Source organism: Trachymyrmex cornetzi, unplaced genomic scaffold (assembly GCF_001594075.2).
Source record: "Trachymyrmex cornetzi isolate Tcor2-1 unplaced genomic scaffold, Tcor1.1 scaffold999, whole genome shotgun sequence".
Lineage (NCBI taxonomy): Eukaryota > Metazoa > Arthropoda > Insecta > Hymenoptera > Formicidae > Trachymyrmex > Trachymyrmex cornetzi.
Window position 1 is genome coordinate 113170 of NW_017300353.1, and position 10514 is coordinate 123683.

A 10514-nucleotide genomic window follows, 5' to 3' on the forward strand; every position below is an offset into this window, starting at 1 on the left:
CGGCCAACGAACCATCAGTCCGTGCTATGACCGAGCTCAGGACGGCGGTCAGTTTAGTGTACGCCGCCCAGAGATTCTTGGCGATGTCACCCTTTCGGTTTTTTGACCTCTCGACAGACCTGGCGATGGCGCCGAGCTCCCGTGTTACCATGGAAGCCACGGCGCTCACCGGCTGCTCATCATACTCTGCCGAGAGGTCTTCCGCCCTCTTGAGCGCCTTTTTGGTCGAGGCCGATTGGTGCCGGACCTCCGGGTCCATAACGATGCGGTGATCCCGCTCCATCTGTTTCGCCCTTCTCCGGTCTACCGCCTCGGCCCTGGCCTCGGCCGTGAATTTACCCACATGGGTTAGATCCTTGGCCGGCCTCCCCCGCCGCCTCTTCGTCGCCCCGTCCGGGGTGATACTGATTGATCACGGCACGATTGGACACCACCAATCACAGCGACCGATGCTTAGGAGCTTTGTAGTCTAAAGCGCTGTAAGTGGCTCGTGTCCCATTGAGCCGTGTCCAACTGGGTGCCACTCGCCCCGTCCGAGTCCAAGGAGGTGCCAATCACCTCCATCGGTCTCTTTCTGGAGTCCCCAGCGAGGGACTCCAAGGACGCGCAGGAGCCCGCCCTCGAGGGCGGCTCCCCACGGTCCTCCGGCACAGACATGACGGAGACCCTGTCCGCGGCTCGTTTGGAGCACGCCGGGCCCAGACGCTCTCCGCGGGGGAACGGCTCCTCCGCCTCTCGCGTCCGCGGGGGAGGGCCCATCGTTCCCGCTCCATCGGACGGCAGCGAGTCGCTGCTCCCACCTCTTTTCAGGCGTAGCATGTCCGCACCACCGTCTGGCTCCTCAAAGAGCTGGGTGGCCTCCCCAATGAGGACCAGGCCCAGCTCCATCATGCGAGAAATCGTCCTCAATGAACGAAGCCTCGCAGTAGGCGTCCTCCCAATCGGCGAGACCTTGCAGCCCGTGCCGCTCTACTTCCATCTTCGCAGACGCATTTCTTTCCGACGGCGGACCTGCGGTGCACCCGTCGTCGCGCCTGTCGTCAGATACTTGACCCAGAGAGGCCAAGTTCGACCCGGGAGCGGCCAGGACGCCACCTCCCCCGTGCCGACAGCTGCCCGTTCCGATACCGGCTGCTGACGTAATCATCGATTTATGTATCTCCATCAGAACAAACAATATAAGGTGGGGTTATTTTACAAGCTGCCCCAGGCCGGGTGTACGATTTTCTTTCCGGGTTTGAGAGGTTTTCCTTCCCCATCACCGCCCGCCGGGCCCCGCCTCGGAATAGGTCCGAGCGACCCCGACGGGCTAAGGCAGCAGGCCCTGCCTCGGAATACGTCTGAGCGGCCCTGCTGCCCTCCACTCCCCGGACGCGCGCTGTAGGCAACGATGCGTCCACCTTCCCCCTGGGCGTATGCTGCACCGCAGCAACACGCCCACCATCCCCGTCACGAGCAGGGAGCAATGCTCCCCCTATCGATGCCGTGCCACCGGGCGATTGAAATCAGGGCCGCCAACCCCTACCGGCACATTGGGGAACCACTCCGAGGAGCGGTTCCCCCAGAGACGCCTCATAACTGAGACGCCCCCTTGAGGTGCCGGACCCGCCGTACAGACCCCTCCCAGAAAGGAAGAGGTCCGTACAGGCTGCTCTTGGACCTCCAGGGGCCGCAAAGCGACCCATGTGGGAGTCCCCTCACCACGACAAGGTGGCGGCCCGCGAGGGGGATATAGTAGACCTCTTTAAAATTCACAATATACTGTATAAAATTAATGCAAAGTGTACTCTATGTACAGCCGGTCACAGGAAGGTTGCAACACTTTTTTTCGATGGGTTTCGAAATGTAGCTTGCTCACCGAGCGGTTGGTTCTTGTTCATGGATCCACAAATAAGAACCAATCGCTCGGTAAGTAGACTGCATTCCGAAACCCATAGAAAAAAAAGTGTTGCAACTTTTCTGTGACTGACTGTATGTACAGCATGTAATATAGAGAATGGGAGGCCGAACTTACATGAACGAGGCCGCCAAAAAGCGTGGTCAAAAAGTGTGGTCAAAAGTGGTCATCTGAATTAGTTTGATCGAGATGTCGCTTTCGTTCCACGACACCGTTCTCGCAGTTTGCATGGTAGGTCATACCAATTTTACATGAAGAATGCTCCATTCTTCATGCAATTTTAATGACAATTTACGTCTTTCTGTTACTGTCAGAGCATGACATCAAAGAATAACGTCTCTATTTTTAAGTTATGTGTGTTCGGTTGTGTGTGCGTAAGCATATATGAGAGGAGTTTTGCGATTCAGACGCCGCTTACCGAGCACTACCAATATCAATTCAGAAACTTGATTTTAACCACACTTTTCGAAGCCTAGTTCGGCCTCTTATTCTTTATACTCCATGATGTACAGATAACAGTAACAAATAAGGTTACTTAGTGCCGAGACACTACCTGTTTCCAGATTGTTAAATTGATACTAAAATTGATACAAAAATACATTGAATCCATATGTGTACATTCCATTAAATTGTGTACATTCGAATAAATACATATGGTAGCTAAAGTGTTAATAGTATTACAAAGTTATATTACAATTATCATGCAGTTTTAATGAGACATAATAACGTACCTAAAAGGTCAGCTTATTCTGAAAAATTTTTTAAACTAAAATGTAAAATAATATTTCTGTTAGTATAGTAAAAAATTATAATAAATTATGCTTATTTTTTAATTACGAACAATAAGTCTTTGAACAATTTTATTTTTGCAAAAAGAAGAAAACATAAATTTAAATTTATAGTAGTAATTTAACGTCAAGCTATTACTTCTCTGTTTCAGATGACATAGAATGGGTTGGGTGGCGCTAGGGCGGTGTGCGAGTGGTGGCGGCCGCTTCTCATCTATCCTCTCGCTATCTCTCACCTCCTTCGTGAGTTCCTTAATCTTCACATCCCTTTGTATCCTCACACTTGCCTTTTCACTCGTCTCTCTCGTTCGTGCCGAAGACATGTACGTATAGCACACAAGATAATCGCCATATACGAATTGCCTTTTAGCTTTTCGAACGTCCTCCAATCATAATATGCTATTTTATGATTCGGACATAAGAGATTTGTTCGCGTCGCATACTCCAATATACTTCAACATGTTTCTACCATAGCTCCTACTCATTTTAACGCGTTTGAATAAGTAGGAGCTACGGAGGAAGTAAGAGCATGTTGGAGCATGCGACGTGAACAAACCTAAGGAGATGGCAAGAATTGTGAAGTGCCCATAGACGTAGTATTTCTAGACTGAGTATTGTCAGAAATTTGAGGAATGTGGGTAGTCCTCATTTAGTAAAGGACGCACTCACTTTGTCCAAAGAGAATCGAGGGAGAGTGGAGCGGAGAGTGTTTCTCTTCTCTTTTTGTTCCGCCGTTTGTAATGCAAATTCCGCAAATGTGCATGTGTGTGTATGTACATATATGTCATACACACAATACTAGTGCTATACAATATTAATATGTGCAGCACCGTATATTCCATCACGCTCCTCACTTCAACGGTGCACTATAAATGGTAGCTTCCGGGTGAGTCCGCTCCACTCTCCCTCGATTCTCTCTGACTTGGTCTTTAGTTTACATGCATACGCGAAACGAGAGAGAACGCATCTGGACCAAGTCAGAGAGAATCAAAGGATGCGTTCCGTTTCATGCATGGACCGCATAGGACGCAACACATCCTATGCACGCATTAGCTCGATTCTTTTTTCTCATGCTCATAGAGAAACGGAACGGATCCTATGCAGTTCATGCATACGATTAAAAAGTCTAGATAAAAAATATAATTCTAATTTGCATTTGGAATAAATATTATGTTGCTGCTTTTTAAAGAATCTTGATGTTCAAGGTTACAAAACTTATATACGATATTAATTCGGGTAAAAGTTTTTCATGTACGAATATAAAATTTGTATCTACAAACATACATAAAGATGTATAAATAATCATAAATATATATACTTATATATGAAACATATCCATACATACATATGCTCGTACATCCTTCTTCTTTTTGTAAAATTACATTTTAGTGCAATAAAAATAATAATAATGAAGACATTAAAAAAATTAAAATAATCATTTTCTCATTATTTCACTATTATTTTCCCATTATTTGTTTAAAAAAAAAATCTGGAGAAAAGTAAAAAATTGCTGATAATTTTTTATATATAAAATTACACATAATTATGTATGTGTATGAGTAATATTTTTTACATTTCTCTAAACTTGATTTTTTCTAAAACAAACAATGCAAAAATTGCCCCTTTAATTTTATATTTGACATCTTATTATTATTTTTATTACACTAAAAACAATTTTACAAAAGAAAAAAGAATGAATAAACACATGTGGATATATACAATTACATATGTAATTATAATAATTATATATATTAGGTGTACAACTTTGATTCCGCCGTTTTTTTTTTCCGAAATTCGAGGCTCTAATGTAAAACTGATTATACATTTACGATTCAAAGTATTGTCTATCGCTGGCCACTATTTTCTCCCATCTTTCGGGCAGCGTACGAATCCCGCGTCGAAAAAACTGGTCATCTTTTGAGGCAATCCGCGAATCGATCCGAGTCAGCCAGGCCGTGTGCCATTGATCGAAACAAGTGATAGTCAGAGGGAGCAACGTCTGGAGAATACGGCGGGTGGGATAGGATTTCCCATTTCAACGTTTCCAAGTATGTCTTGACCACTTCCGCAACATGGGGTCGAGCATTGTCATGCTGCAAAATTACTTTATCGTGTCTCTCGTTGTACTGCGGCCGTTTGTCTTTCAATGCTCGGCTCAAACGCATCAATTGCATTCGATACCGATCGCCTGTGATTGTTTCAGTCGGTTTTAACAGTTCATAATACACTACGCCGAGCTGGTCCCCCCAAATACAGAGCATGAACTTGGAGCCGTGAATATTCGATTTAACCGTCGACGTGAAAGCAGGCCGAGAATTCCCCATGATTTTCTGCGCTTAGTGTTATCGTAATGAACCCATTTTTCGTCCCCAGTCACAATGCGATGCAGAAATCCCTTCCGTCTTTGCCTTTCAAGCAGCTGTTCACAAGCAAACAAACGCCGTTCAACATCTCTTGGCTTCAACTCGTACGGCACCCAATTTCCTTGCTTCTGAATCATTCCCATGGCTTTGAGGCGTTTTGAAATGACTTGTTGAGTCACTCCCAATGATCGTGCCAATTCTTCTTGATTTTGACACGAGTCTTGATCAAGTAATACCTCCAATTCTGCATTTTCGAAAACTTTCACTCTTCCACCGTTATGCCGGTCTTCGACGTCAAAATCACCGTTCTTGAAGCATTGAAACCACTCACGACACGTTCTTTCACTAATAGCGACTTCACCATAAGTATTTGAGAGTATTCGATGAGCCTCAGCCGCAGATTTTTTCATATTGAAGCAGAAAATTAAAACCTCCCGCAAATGACGAGAATTTGACTCGTAAACTGACATTTTCAATCGAGAATAACTTTATGATGCAGACACAAATCGACTAATGTTTCTATGGGGTTATATTGACAGATGCCCAAGTTTATTGTATGACGTCTATGATCTATTTATTTCGACCACCACTTACCGCTAAAGCCATCTATAGGAAAACGGCGGAAGCAAAGTTGTACACCTAATAACTTCATATACAATTATATATGTTTATAAATATTTATACATATTTATATATATTTATGCATAAACAATTTTTTACCATATTACTTACTATCAGTTGTTGCTGTTATGAATTCAGCATCGAATACGTTTAATATTTATAATTCATCGTTTTTGTAAATATGAAGTTCTTTCATTTCCAAAGAAATATGGTTTTTCACACAATAATGTTATACAATATAGGGTATATAGGTGGATTCTAATTCCGAATTAAAATCCGCCTATATACCCTATTAATAACAATAGAAATAATTAATTACTCTTTCCCACCTAAAATGGCTAACGTAACCTTCACACATAGATATCGCATGGACTGTCTCATCTCGGGAGCTGAGGCAGCCCCTACGCTGTCTTACGCTGCGAGTCGTATAGACACCCTGCCGTTTTCATGCGCGCATGAACGGAGTATGGAGTGAAACGGAATGCCTTCTGTACTCTCCGTGCGCATCATGCGTGAAACGGAACGCAGCCAAGAAAAAGTGGAGCGGATTCAGTCAGAAGCCGCCATTTTCAATTTATCGTTGGAGTGAGTAGGGGATATGATAGGAACGTGATGGAACATACGGTACTGCACACACTATATTGTATTGTGTGTATGTACAGTCGCGGACACTGAGGTTGCAACACTTTTTTTTTTCGATGGTTTGCAGAACACGCAACAATTTTCAGAGCGCGATTTACCATCTATTGATACATGTAACGATCGGTTATAATCGTATAGAATCGAAGTATACAATGTGACAGAAATGTATCTTGTGCGACGCGACAAACTTTTAAGATATTAATTGGATACCGTAGGATTAGGGTAAATATAAAGGTCAAATAAACAATTTTGTTTAAAAATTTACATTCCCAATGCGTTGAAAATTAATATACATAATTACATAATTACATATTAATATATAATATGCATTATGTAATTATATTATTATTACATAATAATTTTTATTATTATTTAATTTATTATTATTGTTATTATTTATTATTATTTATTATTATTTTTACCATTATTTAATTTTTATTTAATTGATATCTTAAGTGTTTAATTGATATCGCGTCGCACAAGATACATTTCTTAATTTCACTTTGATCCTGTATCATTTTGATATATATGCCACAGATAATCCATAATAAATAAACGTTAAATTCGACACATGTAACGATCGGTTATAATCGTATAGAATCGAAGTATACAATGTGACAGAAATGTATCTTGTGCGACGCGACAAACTTTTAAGATATTAATTGGATACCGTAGGATTAGGGTAAATATAAAGGTCAAATAAACAATTTTGTTTAAAAATTTACATTCCCAATGCGTTGAAAATTAATAGGTCACATATATTAAAATTATCACATAATTATATATTAATATATAATATGCATTATGTAATTATATTATTATTACATAATAATTTTTATTATTATTTAATTTATTATTATTGTTATTATTTATTATTATTTTTTATTATTATTTATTATTATTTTTACTATTATTTAATTTTTATTTTTATTTAATTGATATCTTAAGTGTTTGTCGCGTCGCACAAGATACATTTCTTGATTTCACTTTGATCCTGTATCATTTTGATATATATGCCACAGATAATCCATAATAAATAAACGTTAAATTCGACACGTATATCTATTACATACATTTATATATTTATTACATTTATGTAATAAATGTATGTATAAATGTATAAATGTGTTGTTTATTTGACTTTTATATTTACTCTAATCATACAGTATCCAATTAATATCTTAAGAGTTTGTCGCGTCGCGCAAGATACATTTCTGTCACATTGTATACTTCGGTTCTATATGATTGTAACTGATCGTTATACGTATCAATAGATGGTAGATCGCGCTCTGAAAATTGTTGCGTGTTCTGCAAACCATCGAAAAAAAAAGTGTTGCAACCTCAGTGTCCGCGACTGTACATATATGTACATATACTCACATGCACATTTGCAGAAGTGCACAATAAATGGCAGAACCAATCAGAGAAGGGAACACTCTCCGCTCCACTCTCCCTTGATTCTCTCTAAACCAAATGAATGCGTCCTTTTCTACATGAAAACTACTCCCACTCCTCGAATACTTGGTCTAGAGATACTATGTCTATGGAAGTGCCAAATGGGATGAGCCATAAGTTATTCGAAAGGTAAGGTTGTACTAATAATGTAAAAAAGAGTTTGGGTGGATAGGCTTTTGAATCTGAGAAATTTGCAATTAAGGATGGGCGTCCGATCAGCTGTACGGTTAGTATTAGGATTGTGGGTCGTAAACAAGAAAACGGCATAGGGTTCACGCACAAAGATGGTCGCAACTGTTTCCGGCTGAGTCGTAATCGTAAGTCGTTGTCGTAGGTCAACGCACAATGATTTTACGTAAACGACATACGTAAAATCATTGTGTGTTGACCTACGACAACAACTTACGATTACGACTCAATCGGAAACAGTTCCGACCATCTTTGTGCGCGGACCCATAGCTGAGTGGATTGTGGTGCTCGATTATAAATACCTTTTCTTATCCGGTCCACGAAAGCTCGAAACCCAACTGTGTTAATTTTTTTTTAAAGTAACAATCATATTTTATAATGTAATTTATTTTTCTTTTTTTTTCTTTTAAGTAAAAATACTAATAACTACATTTTATGTTATACAGGATGTTTGGAAATTAATGATATGTCTTTCGTACAGAGGCAGAATGGACTAAACTGAGAAGAAAAGTCTACCATTTTACAATGTTCGCAATAGTTAACGAGTTATTAACTTATGAAAATAGCCAAATTCGCTCAGCCCATTGCCAAATGCAAGCGTGCGATACGATAGTACTAGCCCCGCGTGGCGAGGCGCGCGTCCGCCGTCGCTAGGCACGTTGTTTATAAGCGGCAACTGCCGTCGCTAGACATTACGTGCCTAGCGACGGCAAACGCGCACCTCACCGCGCTAGGCGGTCCTATCCTGTCGCGCGTTTGCATTTGACGGTGGGCTGGGCGAATTTGGTTATTTTTATAAGTTAATAACTCGTTAATCATTGCGACAATTGTAAAATGGTAAAGGACTTTTCTTCTCAGTTTAGCCCATTCTGCCCCTATGCGAAAGACTTATCTCCAAACACTAATACTGTATGCAAGGTGTCCTGACCTTTTTTGCCAATCACTTTTGTGCAGATAGAGCGGACTAAACTGAGTCGAAAAGTTCTCTACTATTTTGCAATTTTCGCAATAGTTAACAAGATATTAATTACTAAAAATTGCAAAATATTAGTTTTGAATAATTTTTTACTCAAATACTATCAACTTTACAGAAAAACTGCAAGAGACAAAAATTATTTACTTTCTTCTTATAAAATTCTGAGAATTTTTTATCAACTTTTTAGTACTGCATTTTCTTATATTTACCAACATGAGAAAATACGGTATTAAAAAATTCAGAAAAAATTCTGAAAAAATTCTGAAAAGATTCTCAGAACTTTATGAGAAGAAAATAAATAACTTTTGTCTCTTGCAGTTTTTCTGTAAAGTTGATAGTATTTGAGTAAAAAAATATTCAAAACCAATATTTTGCAATTTTTAGTAATTAATATCTTGTTAACTATTGCGAAAATTGCAAAATGGTAGAGGATTTTTCGACTCAGTTTAGTCCGCTCTATCTACACAAAACTGATTGGCAAAAAAGGTCGGGACACCCTGTATAACAATAAATAACAAGATTTCTTGAAGTTTTAATTATTTATTATAAAATTTAGATTTATTTTAGACATTACTGTACAATTTTTAAGTTATTAATTGATTGATATTATATAAATGGAATAACTTTACAGAAAAAATCAGCTATGTTTTCCTCCTAATATTTGTAGCATGAAATGTTTCTATAAAAATAATTCATTTATAAAATGTTCATGGTGCGCGTCCTTTTGTGCTTTAAAAGTTTTTGCTTTGATTTTTGTAGATAACATTGATATGGCAATGTCTAAATTTTATAATAAATAATTAAAACTTCAAGAAATCTTGTTATTTATTGTTATATATAACAAAAACTACAATTATTTTCACTTAAAAGAGAAAAAGAAAAATAAATTACATTATAAAATATGATTGTTACTTTAAAAAAAAATTAACACTACGGGGATTCGAACATTCGTTGATCAGATCAGAAAAAATATAATCGTGCACCACAATTCGCTCAGCTACGCCGCTTTCTTGTTTACAGCTCACAGTCCTAATACTTATCGACAGCTGATCCTATGCCCACCTTTAACTGCAGTATTCTCAGAATTAAAAGCCCATTCACCCAAACTCGTTTACAGTGTTAGTACACGCAAACTTCCTTTTCTAATGAGCTATGACTTATCCCATTTGGTATTTTACAATTCTTGCCATCTTCTTGTGAGAAATGAAAAATAATAGTTATTGTATTTTTGCTTACTCTCAACTTTTAATCTTTTTTACATTAATCGTTACATATTGTAACAGTAAACATTCTTTTAGTAATCAGTACGGATTTTGCAGTAACAATTACGGATTCTACAGGAACGAATACAAATCGGTATATGATTAAGATTTATTACTGATCCAGTATTGAATCAGTTGTATTGTTCCATAATTATTACGATAAAGACTAGTAACGATTCCTAATACACTACACGCGGAAATTACAGCATCAAGTGTCATACATTCAAAAAATGGATAAGGAGTGTAACTTATACGAAAATGGCCAGAATAAGATGCTCAAAAAAGTATTTTCAAGCTTGAAATCTCTGCTTTTAAGATCTT

General features: G+C 38.9%; 1 long non-coding RNA gene across 1 annotated transcript in view; it reads left to right on the top strand.

The window, feature by feature from the left end:
* Nucleotides 1–3046, top strand: part of LOC108770286 (uncharacterized) — an 83906-nt gene extending 80860 nt beyond the window's left edge. The window contains exon 4 of the long non-coding RNA XR_001940583.1: nt 2838–3046. This is a non-coding gene — a long non-coding RNA (uncharacterized LOC108770286). The remainder of the gene's footprint in view (nt 1–2837) is intronic.
* Nucleotides 3047–10514: the final 7468 nt, after the last annotated feature.